The following is a 14,698-nucleotide window of genomic DNA, read 5'->3' as shown; positions in this document are numbered from 1 at the left end:
GCTTGGAGACCAATGTTTTTAAAATTCATATCCAAAGGATTTTTAGTATGTTTATAGGAATACTACGGTAAGTGGGAGGGTTGTTTTATTTTCATTTCGCATGTCTAATCCGACTCAGTCAGGAGCAAAAAAGGTCCAGTGCCCCCTAGAAAGTACTCATTCTCTGTTCAGTAGTAGGTGGAGGGCAGTCTGTTAAATATCAGGCGGAGTGCGCAGCCTATCTTTGCTAGAGGTTGGGCAGACACTGTTAATACTTAATGCAATTCAACCTAGATAAGAAATTGTCTGTGACCTAAAAGGCTCTGCCTTGAACCCTTCAAAACTTAGGATTCCTCTATTAAACATATTTCCTCTTAGCAACGATATTCAGACATTGTGTGGTACAACAATGGATAGGAAAAAACTGTTGCTAGGCAATGTCGTGACAAACGGTTTCTGAAAGTGGAGGGCAATACTGGGACTAGCATAGGATCAGTCTGTTGGAGTCTGTACTTGAGACAAAGTCATTGGAAATGAGTGCCACTGGGGGAAGATTCCTTCATCTGATTTTAGGTGCTACACTCTGGTCGCTCCAGGATCAATCATGGAGATGGCAGCGCTTCGACTTTGTGCAAGAAATTGCCCTGCTGGAATCACTTGTCTTCACGTGTTAGCAAAAATGCTATGTAAATGCGCTGTGTACATTTTAAGAAAACCTTTCATTCTTGACTTATTGTACGTTTTAGAAACGAAATCCGTGTGGCAGATTCAATGTACGCTGTACCTTCTTTGGCTGGCTTGAGTTTGACTTGTCTAGTGGGAAGGCCTGACAGTAAGCAATGTTTGATTGGCTTAGGCACATTGAGATTCTACAGACAAATCTTAACACTTGAATCCGAACTGCCTGAATCACATTGTTGCTTGAATTCTTTTCAATGTGTTTTTCTTGTGGGTATCATCGTATTTCTGTTTGTTTTATTCTGCAAATATTAGAAAGTCTTTCATTCCGTTTTTAGCTATTCGAGAAAGCACCTGGCACACTCACTGCCGCAAGCCTACCCACTCAGTCAGATTACTTCACTTCTAAACAGTTGTTGCACTGCTTTCTCGTCCTCCATTCCAGATTAACTGCTAGAGGCACAGAAGACTACTGTGAAAGATCTGGGCTGCAGTAAAGCACATGGAGTCTTTTTTTTGGGTGTTGATAGTGTCAACCTTTTTAATAATGTCCAAGTATGCTACATTTACACCTTGTGGAAACATTGAGGCCATAATTCACAACTGTTAAATTCCCCCAGCCCTGTGTTCAGGGTGACTGAGCAATTTCTCCACAAGCGAGCAACAAGGTCTCCTATTCTCTTAGGGGTACCCTTGGGCGGGGAGCAGGACAGTGGCTGATGGAGTAACAAACACAATTTGTTTTTTTAATATCGACAGTTTGTGACCAGAGCCTCTGGGTCACAGGCGATGTCAAAGGTCAGCCAGGAAACGAGAGTCCATCTACCCTACTAGTTCTTTAGGGACCCCTTCAGGACCGGTTTCGGGTTCAAGGGAAATTTGTGTCTCCTAATGAATGGGTGAGACTGACCAGTATCCCAACATTAACAAAGTTAGATATATGGCAAATATGAAGTGTAAGGCTCAATCCAGTAGATCTGTCTTGTGTATCGTGAGTATACCAAGTTAAGAAATCTGAAAAGTCAAAACATCGCTAGTGCTATCGCTGGTGTCCGGTTATCCAGCGATGGTTCCGATGGTATCCAGTGATGGTTCTGGTTGCGAAGATTTTCTGCATAAAAAAACTGGAAACCCACTAGAGAAGGTGTTTGGCAAGATTTGGAGTACTACCCTTTGGGTGCACTACAACAACCTTGACCTCCTGGCAATAGGAACCCAACCTTTGTTATAAGTCTGTACTTCACAGGTTGGTAGTGTGATTAAGCAGCCAGGCCTATCTCAAGAGGAGTCAATGTGAGCAGTAGGGGAGTTGCACATAGATTCACAGTGGCAAGTATTTAAATAAAATCTTACACAAGGTTTCTTGATTAAACCATTATTAATTTAGTAGTCAGTTTGAGTAAGCCTTCTTCAGAAGATGCAATATAATAGAAACACACAAATACACTCCAAAATACACCCTCTGTTTCTCGATCAGCAAATACCCATTTAGGATGGCACACAGACACTTCCTACACCCTCAGGTGACTTAAATAGCTCGGACACTGTGGACAATAATATATCACTGTTGCATTTAAAGCAATACTTGGGAGCATGTCAAAGAAAAGGGTTATTAGAATAAAACAAGGATCATACAAATATTATGAAGCAGGTAAGTACTTTTGAACCCCCAATGCAGAGCAAGTTAACACTTTCCTGGAAGGAAGGTAAAACCATACAATCGGAGGAGAAGAGTCCATCAGGGAGCCAGGCCAGGCCAAAGTCAATTGGGCAAAAGTCTAGGTGAGCTGAAGCACTTTTTACAGGTAGGTAGAAGTGTTTGTAGAAGAGAATAATCTATGTAGGGCCACAAGCTGATTAGGCTTGTCAGGTAAAGAAGCTGTTAGCAACTCTACAGAAGCAACCAAGACAAGAATCAACTGAGATCAAGTAAGGCTACACAATAGTTGGGTTCTCTTAGACTATTGAGTACCTTTGGTTAGAAGAAATGGTTCTAGCTGGTTTCTGTGTGGGTCTCCAGATCCTGTTGTTCCTGTGACTTAGTGGGGACAAGAGGGAGGACTTCTGGAGACTCCTGCAACACAATGGGACGGTCGGTGTCGGAAAAGGACGAACTTCTATTCAGCAGCACTTTGCTGTTTCAGCTCCTCGCGCCTCAGCAAATAGCACCACCGCGCACTCTCGGATACTACTTTGGACTTTCCTCGCATCTGGGGTCCAGCACTCTGTTGAGGTGGCTCAGGCTTGGTCAGTCCTGCTTACTAGGAGTCCAGAGGATCTTCCAGCAGCTTGGGTCTGACTTAAATGTGATGCGTTCCAATCTGGTGTTCCTCTCACTGGCACTTTGGTTCCTGCAGCAGCAAGAAAGTACAGCCAGCTCTGAGAGGCTGTCCAGACGAGTTCACTTTGGAGTTGATTGGTCCCACCAACTCGAGGGGAGAAGTCTTCCTTGCAGGGCTTCTCAAGTCGAGGCGAATTCGGAGCTTCAGCATAGCAGCAGTGCTTCACTGGGCAAACAAATGGTCCAGGAGTTGCAGCAGGCATCTCTTCAAAGTTCTTCTTCGGATTCCTTCGTCCAGTGGTCGACTCTGCCTTCCAAGCCTTGTATGCAGGTTTCTCCCATTCATTCCAGCCTAGCTGTCAGTCACACAGTAGGGTGGCTGTCCTTGCCAGACAGCTAGCCGGCCAATGACCTTTGGGTGCATTCCTGTAACCAAGGGTATTAAGCACAGGGAGCTTCGGGAACCTCCCTCACTTCCTGCCCCTGCCAGACATACTGGAGCCAGAGGTGGGCTTCACTCGTGAATCCCACCTCCCTCACTTCCTGCCCCTGCCAGACATACTGGAGCCAGAGGTGGGCTTCACTCGTGAATCCCGCCAGAGACAAAACGAACAAAGGGACCAAACCTGGTTTGGCGCGCAGTGTTAATCTCGAAGGATCTTTCCACCAAGAAATGGCAAAAAAGACCGGGCTATTTTGACAAAATGGGCACCCATGGGTGCTTTACCAATGCTGCAATTTCAGCCCGCGGTGAAGACATACAATGGTAGTATTAAGTAACCACCAGCCATTGATTGTAGAAAGGGTATCATGAGAAACTAGGTAAAGGGGACACTATTTTTACAATAGGGTGCTGGAGGGGTTACTTGGTGTGTGCTGGGGTCTAGAAAGTTTCAATGCAAGTAAAGTCAATTTCACTTCACTGCTCTTGAAAACAGCAGTTTATCCAAGAGAACGTATTTAAACCTTAGGGAAATCTGAAAGTCTTCCCTGTACCACTGCACGGAAGGTGCTGTGTGTCACAAGGTAAAGATGATGCCTATGGAGTTTGTCAGACTCCACAACCAAAAAAGAAACCAAGTTCAAATCCTATTAAAGCACATGAGTAGACGAAAAAAGAGGCTCACTGTCTCCAGGTTAAAAATTAAGTCCTTTAAATCCAGCAAAGTTGCTGGGGTCTCTTAAGGTAGAGAGGAATTAACACATTTCTCCCTAACAGTAGGTGCATGCCCCAAGAAAAGACCAAATGAAGCTGGGATATAGTACTCTTTGCAGTAACTGATGCTGCAGGTCTGATTGCTGGGAGGTGCAGGCAGTGTCCATCGTGTATAGTTTATGTATGATTTGTACACCGAAGAATCCCAATGATACTTCTGAAAGTTCATTCAAAGTCTTGACTTCTTGACGATTAAATTCTAGATGCTTTGCATTATTGATGCTTGGGTTGTCCAGTGATCCAACCTTTTTCAAATGGATTGTGTCCTCCCACTTATTCCACATCTTTGATATTCGATAACCAGCTTCAAAAGAAATTGCGGCACAGGGTGCTCTGCGTCGATGGCATTGACCTGATGTCCCTCGAGGGCCTCAGTCTCGAGGATGAGGTCATTGAAGGCATATATAGCATGCGTAGCGCCAGTTGGCTTCAGTTCTGTTTTTCTGCAAATGCTATTGCTTAGAGAAATCCAGCGCGCTTCTTTACATCATACGACTTCATTACTTCATAAGGTAGGTCTTCTTCGTTGACGCAGACTACCCCGAAGACCAGGTTCAAGAAGTGTTTAGATTGTGGTTCGGAAATGTTGTCCAGCCCACACCATATGTTTATGGTGTCTCGGGGTGGAGCATGAGACGTCTGACTGCTCAAAGTGCCAGTTGATGGCAGGCAATGCCTTGAAGGAGCGAAGGGGGAAATTGGCGGTAGGTCAAAACCCCAAATCAACTACCCCGACCAAAAGACCTTCGACTGATTCGAGAGGCGACTCTCCTAGGAGGAAGAAAGTTTGAGGTTGAGATAGAGGAGTGGCTCCCACCACTCCTCGTCGGAGTCCATAAAGAGGCACCATGGGCCAGCCAATCCCTCGACATCTTCATCGACCTCCAAAGGCATCAATGCCAGCTGCGCCATTGTCAGATGAGTCATCGACGTCCATTAAACCCTCTGAAAAGACCCATGTTCCTTTGCCAAGGAAGGACTATTAAGTCCCTTACCTCAGTTTATGAGGAGAATGAACCCTCAGACAACGGTGCTCCATTTGGCCTCCAGTTTGGTACGCCAAATGTGCCAGAAAGTTTTATCTCTGAGGAATTGTTGAAAGAAAAGGTTGAAAGACCTGTATGACAACCTGCAGACGGCCAGTGGGGTGGACACCTCACCTGAGCTACAGTTTGGAAGACCAGAGACTGGGGAGCATGCTGATGCGTCAAATAGCCAGCTCATGTCCAAGGTAGTGGAATATATGTGGTGGAGTAGGCCTCGATACCATTTGAACAGGATGATGTTGGGGACCTCCTGGATAAGGGTCCTCGAGTCAGATCCTATATTACCATTTCACATTGCTCTGCAAAAAAGGGTGGCAGCAAATTGGGAGACGCTAGAAACCAATCTGGCTGTCAATAGTTTGACCAAGAAGTACCGCCCTTCCAGTAGTGACCATGACTACCTGTCTGAACACCCCACTCCAGAGAGTCTGGTGGTACAGGCAGCTACCGCAACTTCTAAGCAAGCCGCTTACCCTGTCATCCCTCCAGATAGGGACAAGAGTAGGTGGATGGGCAAGGAAGGTATTTTCTGCAGGGAGTACGGCGCTCAAATCGGCCAACTCCACATGTGCCCTTGCAAAACTTACATTCACTCTATGGGACTGCATTTCCATGGCAGCAGAGCACATTCCTGAGGGGGATGAAAGACTAATTATGGTTAAGAACCAGAGACCGCAACAAAGTCATGTGAGTCTCTTCAGTCAGGTCTGGATTCTGCTGACTGCATCAGCAGAGCCATGGTTACTAGCACCGTTGTATGCAGATATGCCTGGTTGAGGAAGTCTGGTTTTGCACCAGATGTGCAATCCAGTCTCCAACATGCACTTTGACGGGTCGCATCTTTTTGGCAACCAGGTTGACGAGAGCCTTGAGAAGTTGCAGACCTCAAAGGCGGCAGCCAAATCTTTAAGTGCTACTATTAGGCAGCCCCGGCCTTTGCACCCTAGTGGCCAACCTTGGAGGGGTGAGCTTTTTGCAACTGGTCAGATGGAAGAGCGAGAGGAATGGCTGGTCAGAGAGGCCAAAGAAGATTCCCTTGTGGTGGACGAGGGAAAGGTGCAAATCCAGATCAAGCAGGGGCATCATTACCATCTGCCACTGCATCAGCTGCCTCGAAACCTCTGAGGTCTTAAGTCACAACTCACCCGTGGGGGGGGAGAGGGGTTGAGGGAGGGCAGACCCTCTCGACCTCTAGAAGAATGACGAGACATTACTTCAGTTCGTTGGGCATTGGACACCATAGCCCATGGGTACTGCCTTACTTTCATACAGAGACCTCGGAGCAATCCAACGGGGAGCCACTCTTGGCGGATTCCAGTTCCGCTCCTTGTGCAGCAAATTTTAACCCTGCTAGAGAAAGGTGCTATAGAGCCGGTGCCTGTAGTGGAGAGGAACAAGGGATGGTATTTCCTAATGCCCAAAAAGGACGGAGGACTGAGACTCATCTTGGTCTTAAGGTACTGGAACAAGTTCCTCAGGAAGGACAGGTTCAAAAGGGTCACTCTTTCTCAGATCCTTGAACTTTCAGGCTGCTTTTCTTCATGTGCTAATCCATCTCAAGCACAGAAAATACCTGAGGATTGCAGTTGGCGGTTCTCATTATCAATTTCGAGTTCTGCCATTCGGGCTAACCTCTGCCCGAGGGTTTTCCCAAACTGATGGCGGTAGTGGCAGTGAGTCACAGGAGAGGGGGATTCAAGTCTACCCCTACCTGGACGATTTGCTGATCAGGGATCATATCCACGTCACCTGCCACTCTCTTCAGACTGGGCTTCTCCCTCAATTACAAGAAGTCCCATATGACAACTTCTCAAAAGCTCCAGTTCATTAGTTGTACTGGAAACCTCCTTGGGAAAGAGCTCGCCACCCGAAGTGAGGGCTCAACACTTTCTACGGATGGTCTTCAAGTTTCAAAGGGCCCAGCGTCTCCCGCCCATTTAACAACAACAAAAAATGTTTAGGTTGCTCTGCCTCATAGCATCCTGCATGTTTCTGGTGCCAGAGGCCCGCCTGAGAATGAGATCCCTTCAATGGGCTCTCAGAACTCAACGGTCCCAGTTTTCAGTAAAGATGTTGGACCTACTTCAGGTTCTGAGCAGTGTCCCACAGGATCTTCTCCAGTGTGCCTGCGAGGACAACATTCTGAAGGGAGAACTTTTTTGGCAACCATGGCTGGACATCACAGTAGTGAGACACCTTGCTCAAGGGGCGACGCTGTCCATCTTGAAGCGCTCGTCGGAGGAATGTTCAGATTTCAAAATTCCACTGGTAACATTTTCTAAAGGGGCTCACCAATGTGTCCCCAACACCCCCCCCCCTGCACCCCCATTTCCTTTCCAGGCTCCAACTTGGGACCTTAATCTGTTATTAAAACTCCTTGTGTGCACCCTTTGAACCTTTACACTCATGCCCTTTAAGTTTGTTAACCTTTAAAACCATTCTCTTGGTAGCTCTGACTTCAGTCTGTAGAGTTATTGAGTTGCAGGCACTTTCGTCCAATCAACCCTTTACTATCTTCCATAAGTTTAGTATTGTTCTGAGGGTTAAACATTCCATTTTACCCCAAATCATTTCTGATTTTTGCATAGGGCAGACCATTGTTTTACCTTCGTTCTATCCCCCACCTCATCCTGGCAAGGAGGAGGGATTACACAGGTTGGACCCTTACAGAGCCCTGAGCTTTTATTTATCTAGGCTGTCGAAACTTTGCATTGATCAGCTTTTTATTGGCTATATAGGTCACAAACTGGGTCAGACTGTTACGAAACAGACCTTATTCAGGTGGATGATTCTGGCTATTTTGGAACGTTAGGCTGGTAAGTAAGGATCCTCCTGAAGGGTTAAGAGCCCGTTCCACCAGGGTCTTACTGCCTGGAGTCTTACCTTGGTCAGGATCGGAGCTTTGAAAAAGCAGTCCTGAATTCGGTTCATAAAAAACTTCAAGAAACTGAAAACCTCCACCAAATCAAATACTCCTTTGGGTCCATTCGAAGAACAAGTTACCCCTGGTAACTTTCTTTCGACTGGATGTTCCTCCCACGTATAACTCATCGCTCTCCCAACCTAACCCACAGTAGAATTTCCGATGCTATTACTTTTTATTTTTTATTGTGATACAACAATCATGGTTTTTTACACATTAAATCAACATGATAGAATATAAAAAAAAGTTCTATAAAAACGTTTCACTTCATAATTCAACCACACTTAATACCAATTGTTCACATTAAAACCATTCATATAACCATAACTAAAGAAGAAAAAGGGAAGAGAAAATGAAACCGGAATTTACACAATCTATTCACACACAAAAAAAATAAGTATCCCATCGGTACAAGTTTGAAAAAGGGAAAGAGTGAGGACCATTTCCAACTCCAAGCAGTTTACCAGAACTCTTGTGGAATAAACCCAGTCTGCTTCAGAACTCTTACAACATTCAGTGTTAATTTCGTCTTGTGTCCTGAGATCATTCTTTCCCAGAAAGCATTTGACGAAAGATGGTCGATGGACCTAACGAAAGAGGCCGGATGTTTTGCCCTACTCTCCCAAGTCCCCTGGCAAAACCTCAGTATATGTTCAATGGTCTGAACTGTTGGATGAATGCATTCAGGACATAGTGCGAGTATGTCCGCAGCTGCACCCCACTTACTCAAAACCGAGCATATTTTTGTCAAGTTCAGACAGAGTCTAAGGAAGTTCTGCCCAGTTTTTACATCCGGGAACTTCGTGAGGTATCCAGCCAAATAACCTTGTTTTTTTACCATATTTGGAGAATGAGGCCGGGATGGATGAAGCCCTCATATCGTCATTTGTTGTAATCCAATCCCATAATGTGAGGGTATTTTTTTTATCTTCATAGGGTTGGTGATCAATGTATGTTCGTCATGATCACAGTAAGATGAGATCTCCTCTGCCTTTTTTCTAAGATCACTTAAGATGAAGGAGGAGTCTGCGTTTAAATGGTCCAAAAGGTCCCCAAAAAGCGTGTTTTCCATGGGGTCCACAATTGACCTGAACAAAGAAAGCAGTTTCCAGTCCATTTGTGTCTTAAGAGATCTTTAGCCCAACTCATATCTCAGTGTAGCCATTTGTAGGCACGTGGGCAAAACTAGCACCTGCTTCCAAATTAGAGCTTCAATTTTTTGCCAATCAATGGACCATAGTAATGGTTTGACCTCTAGACCATAAAGTAAGACGGGTACTACCTTTTGCCATATAGAATCTAGTTGGCGGCAAGATGGAAAACTTGCAATATAGGCCAAGTATCTTTTTCATTTGTGATGTTCATTGTGTACTTTCAGTCAGTATCTCTGCTAACCTCATCCCACTTGTTGGAACTGCATGGAGGGTGTACCCCAGTTAAATTGTTTCATTTACCTCAGGAATTAATCGACCACCTATTGACCAGGGAAATTTTGCGCACTGAACACCCCTTTGTCCGAAAATTACAATCTTGGATTTCTCGGGGTTAACAACAAGGTAATTCTTTCATATCCAGTGCTCTAAGAAGTCTTTGCAGACCAACAGGAGTTTTATCTAACAAGACCATATCGTCCGCATACATGAACCACTTAATGGACATCAAACCCAACCTAACACTGGCCAGCGCTGACCAATCTATCTCCTGTTCAAATTTTGCGTGATAGAAGGTGAAAAGGAAGGGTGCTACCAGGGGCGCAGAGTACGCGGGTGCACCGGGCACCCCCCGTCAGAATGAAGTCTGGGCTGAGCAGGGCTGTGTAATCTATTTTCTACCAGAGCTGCCATATTTGAAATAGGGCAATGCTGGTGGTACTCAGTTAGCTTGCTAAACAGGGCTTCTATAATTGTAATACTATGCTTTTGTTGAGGTAATGCTAGTTCATCTTAGTGGGGCTGCTATACTTTTGATGGGACTACATCAGCACTTCTCAGTTGAGCTGCTACACTCTTATTGACAAGGCCTCAGCACTTCTCAGCAGATTTATTTATTTTAATTTTAATTGGTTATTTATAATGCGCGTAATACGGTACCAGAGGTTGCTAAGTGCGGATCGAGGGATCGAACTTGTGTTGCTCCGTGTCGTCTTGCTTCCTAGGCGAGCACATTGCCCCTGAGCTATCGATTCTAAGTGATCCGAACTCGGCTGATTTTGCCACGGCCGGAATGTTCGCATGAGAAAGGTGTGAACTACCAAAAGATTGCACCTTTCTCATGTCAACATACTTGTATACTATGGGGGCTGCAGGGGCTTTCTTTTTTTTGCGGGGGTGTCCCCCGCAACACCCCGCTCACTATGCCAATGCCACACAGTATAGTGAGCAGGGTATTTTTTTTTTTCACTTATCTGCAATGCTACCACCAAATGTTCCCACCTTTTGGTGGTAGCATTTTTGCAGTCGTTTTGTACGGTCAGACTTTTTTTTTTTTTACAGTCCGATCGTACAAAACTGAGCTATCCTCCCAAGACTCTGAAGATCTGAAGTACATTTAATGATACAGAACCAGAACTATTGAGCAAGTCTGATATCTTCATCATTGGAATAACTCAACACTGCTGTGGTTATACAAGAGCTAATATATTTAAAGGGATGGAATTACTCAGAATGTAGCAGCACTATTCAATAACCCAAAGTGCTTCAGCATAGTTAATGTGAAAATACTACACCTCCCACCATTGGAACAGTACTGCCACTTCTCAGAGGTTTCTACATGTTTTATGGGGCAGCACTGCTCCAGCCTACTGGACAGTTTCACTTTTAATGACACTTCTCAATAGGGTTGCTATACTGCAATAGGAAATGACCAACACTACCCCGCACAGAGTTGCATACTCTTGATGCCACCGAAGCAGCACTTCCACCCACCACAGCTGCTTTATTTTTAAATGGCACAGTGCATGTACTTCTCAGCCACTCTGCTTTACATTTAAACAGACCGAATTGTCCTTTCTCAGCAGGACTGCAGCACTATACCATTGTGTTCTGTATGTTGAGTGCTTCTTCACCACCAATGTGGGTTCATGGCACTCTCCCAATGTCTAAATAGTAGATCTGGCTACATTCAATTGGTAACAGGCATGTCCCGAGCTGCCTGCTGTACATAAACTGCCACTCAGAATGTTGGAAGCCGTGAACGGGCAAGGGATAGAAGGCTCAAGCCTGTAGGATAGCAGAATCAGCAGGGTCTTAAAACCTGCTCACTCATTCTGGAGTAAGGGGCCATGGGGCAACATGAGCCTGAACCCACATACAGGGGGTTGTTACCCCTTTATCTCTCCTGGATGAAAGAATGAGCTCTGTCAGACACAAGTTATCTCCCCTGCACACACAATGAATGAATATGGTATGGATCTATAGATTGAGAAAACTGGAGTGAGAATTCAGAGTGTTTTAACAGAATATAATTGTCTTCCCAGATGGGAGACTGACTCCATTAGTATACATGGGTTCACTGAGATGACCAAGAGTGATACTGTACGTTCAGTTGTGAGATTACCAGCAACGGGTATACTATGCTCCAAGGAGTGAGGTGCCCACTCAATATATCACACTGTTTAAAGGTGTGAGACCCATCCTGAATGCTTGCCCAAAGAGCCTTGGCCAGAGTTGCTCACTGAGGAAGTGAGCATGTGATCCAGCCCACACACATGGGATTCCCATGCACCCGCTTGCGAGATTTGCTCCAAATTAGTGAGATTGTGCTCCAAGGTAGGAGGCACACGCACAGTCTTTGCCCTGAGGTTTGACACTCACAGGATGGCATGGCATTTCCTTCTCCCATCCTAGTTGTGTTGCTCTGCCTTTTGAGGGCTACTACAGGCTGGATGATTATAAAGGGGAGGAGTAGGGGGCAGTGTTGGCCTATTGGAATGCAACTGGAAGGCTTAAACCTCCTTATTTGACTTTAGTAAATGCATTACATGCTAACCAATGTTTCCACTGTTTTGCACCCTCCCCACCCCCTCGCACCAAGTTGGTGACTACGTGCAAATCCGTCATATAACGGCTGATGTCACTTCCTATATTTGGGCACCCCCCCCCGGGAAATTCATAAGACGGCTCCCGTGGGTGCTACCATGCATCCTTGCCTAACCCCTCTGCTCACTGATGTACTCAGACAAGTGGCTGTCCAAGTTGAGTCTAAGTTTCACTGAATTTCCTTTGTGGAGACTTGCAAGAATATCCACTAGTCCATTTGGGTTTCCCCACTTCACCAGCTTAGACCAGAGCCGATCTCGGTTACTGAGATCGAAGGCACTTGAAAGATCTATGAACGCTCCATAGAGCTTACCTACGTTTTTCTTGTCTTTAACGTTCGTTAGAGATGCCAGTATGATTCCATTTAATGATGTTGAATAGTAGCGTCTGAAGCTTGTCTGCTGCTTTGGGAATATGTTACCCTCTTTTGTCCAGGCTTTTAGTTCTCTTAACACTAAACCAGCGAATAGCTTGTTTTCGGCATCTAATAGTGTTATCGGACGATAACTGGGCGAATTTTTTTATCCCCTTTTTTTAAAGATCGGGACTATAATAGCCGACTTCCAAGATGGGGGAATCTATCTATTTACTTTAATTCCCCAAAAACGTTGGTGGAGAATCTGTGCCCATAAATCGGGATTTCTCTTAAAGACTTGGTAGGTGAGACCGTTTGGACCTGCTGATCTCGAAGATTTTCGAATCCAGTCCAAAATGTCGTCTTTAGTGAAACTTAATGCCCATTTACCAGCTTCTGATTTAAAGACTGGGGCCCCTTGTGGTTTTAGATATTTTTCACCTAAAAACCTTATCCAGTCAGACTGACGCAGTATTCATTTGTACTTCCTTTTGATCGACATTAAGATTGTTAATTAGTGTCCAGAAATTACGAGTAGAGTTTGAACCCAATATATGCAGCATAGATTCCCTATCATTTTGCAGACTGATCTGATCGCCTTATGATGTCTAGACCAACTTCGGTAGTTAATTTGAATTCTTTTTGTTTTAGCGGGCAGTATATATTTATTTGACACCTCTTTCCTTAATTTTATTAATAATCCACGTGTTTTGGTTTTTTTGGACCAATTAGCTTCGTCAAACACGTGTTTGTGTATATACGTTGTCTGCCCTGTGGCGGGTTCTGAGGATGATCAACCTTCCACTAGGAATCATGGAAAACGAAAGGTTTAAGATTATTTTCCAGATCCTCCAGTGACAATACATTCCAAAGTTGGTCCAATCCATCATTTAGGCGGTCACCATCTTTAATATTTTACAAGACGGTTTTTGTGGGTGTTAACAGCGACAGAGTTTTGCCATTGGTCAACTATCTTGTAGGTATTCCAGTTTATGAAAACTTAGTCACTTATGGTCACTTGTACCACCTTCTTTAACTGAGAAGCATACACATCTTTCAAATTCTTATAAAGAAAAATATAATCTGATGTAGATTCTATAATACCGTGACACCATGTAGTGGCGGGTGGGAGATCCCCCTCCATTGAACCATTCAAGGTCTTAAGATCCCATTCATCAAAGAAATTCAGCCACCTTGTCCATTCAGTTTGCAAAGGTAGCGGGCGCCCCTCTCTCGATAGAACAAGGCTTGATAACCTGTTCAGTGGTTATTAACCACTTGAGAGTTCGCAGCAACTGCTTCTACCATTCATTATTTCTTTCCCTATGCCTTTGTGGTCGAGATGGTTAATTTGGACACATTGAGTTCAGATCCCCCCTCCCTCCCCACAATGTATGTATCAGGATAAGACAACTTTATCGGTAAGGATGGTTGAAATTGAATCTAAAAATTATTCTCGAGCAGGGTTCCAATAAAGATTTACAACCAGGACCGCCAGACGACCCCTACTCGGACGCAGACCCCCTCACCACAAGAATACCTTCTTGTTTACATGGAAGAGTTACTACGTCCTCGAATAGTGCTCGTCTGCAGGCTATTAAGGGGCCACCCATTGGTCTGCCTTTGGCTTTGGACTTTGCAGATTGTATTGGTACATTTAAAGCCCTCTATTTCTGGAACATTTACTTACCAGGTCTCCTACAGTGGTATCTGGTCATTTCCCCCAAATAGTAAAGCTCTCATCTCGTTGTTCCTGAAGGAACTGGAACCCCGCGTATTCCGAGTAGTAATCTTTGTTCTCCCAACTAAAGGGCGGTCTGACCTACTCCCAATTTCTTGCATGATTATCTCCGGTAACATTGGCCACGGCATCGCATCTGCCCCACCTTTAGCTTCAACATCTGAACTCTTTTGCCACTTATTTTGTACAGGCACTTGTTTAGGGAGGGTCCCTTCCACACCCACATTGCCCACTTCAGTTGCTGGTCGAATTCCTGACACTTCTAAGCCTTGTGAACTCAACTTGTCAACAGTTAATATAGCTTTAGCACCAATCTGGGAAGCAAACCCTTCTTCTGCCAAACTTGTCAAACCAGATTCTGGGAATTGAATACTCAATATCCTTAGTAGAAAACCGGTAGAGGTTGGGTATCTTTTTGAACATTGAAAGTAAAGCCCCTCTG

The 14,698-nt window shown here is 44.8% G+C and overlaps 1 protein-coding gene across 3 annotated transcripts in view; it reads left to right on the top strand.

Annotated features, from left to right (window-relative positions):
* Nucleotides 1-14,698, top strand: part of HDGFL2 (HDGF like 2) — a 945,069-nt gene that overhangs the window by 160,722 nt on the left and 769,649 nt on the right. The gene's annotated exons all lie outside the window — the stretch shown is intronic.

The sequence above is a fragment of the Ambystoma mexicanum genome, chromosome 1p (assembly GCF_040938575.1).
Source record: "Ambystoma mexicanum isolate Mex_15411 chromosome 1p, UKY_AmexF1_1, whole genome shotgun sequence".
Lineage (NCBI taxonomy): Eukaryota > Metazoa > Chordata > Amphibia > Caudata > Ambystomatidae > Ambystoma > Ambystoma mexicanum.
The sequence above is the reverse complement of the archived record's forward strand: the minus strand, read 5'-3'. Positions and strand labels throughout refer to the sequence as shown.